Below are 721 nucleotides of genomic sequence, written 5' to 3'. Positions count from 1 at the left end.
AGTAGAGACGGGGTTTCACCATGTTGGCCAGGCTGGTCTCCAACTCCTGACCTCACGTGATCCGCCCGTCTCGGCCTCCCAAAGTGCTGGGATTACAGGCTTCAGCCACTGCGCCCGGCCTTCCAACATCTTTTGAATTCATTCTCTTTGAACATTTTTATTTTCATTGCCTCATACCAGGTCTTTATTTTCTTACTCAGTTTACTATAAAAGCACAAGCTTCTTTCTTGTAATGGTCAAGTGGTCTACTAAACCAAAGCGTCAACCGAGTAGCTGGAATTACAGGTAGTTCTGCCCCTGTCCGGCTTTGTGACTTCCACCACATTAGATCTCAGTTTCCTCCGTGTAAAATGGGGCGGGAATAGAGGCTGGACCTGGGAGGTGTCGCTGATGATCGTCTCCGACTCGCTAAGTCGCGGAGTCACAAACGTGGCGGAAAGCATGCCCCCACCTTTTGGGAAGAGTAGGACGAGGGGCGGGGCTGCAGCGAGACCCACTAGTTTCGCTTTCCAGGGGAGGCAGCGGCCGGTAGCTGCTGCTGTGGGCGGCGCCCCCGGTGTGGAGTTTCCTTCCTGCCCTCTCAGGCTCCGGCGCCCCAGCGAAACGCTCCGACCGCTCCCCTCTCCCAACACTGTGGTTCCCTGGCCGCCTGTGGGGACGCGGTTGGCGGCGACACCGGAGGGGGGGTGGGTCAGGAAGTGGGGGCGCGGCGGCCAGGAGC

This window comes from Colobus angolensis, unplaced genomic scaffold (genome assembly GCF_000951035.1).
Source record: "Colobus angolensis palliatus isolate OR3802 unplaced genomic scaffold, Cang.pa_1.0 Scaffold16, whole genome shotgun sequence".
Taxonomy (NCBI): Eukaryota; Metazoa; Chordata; class Mammalia; order Primates; family Cercopithecidae; genus Colobus; species Colobus angolensis.
This window is presented reverse-complemented; position numbering follows the sequence as displayed.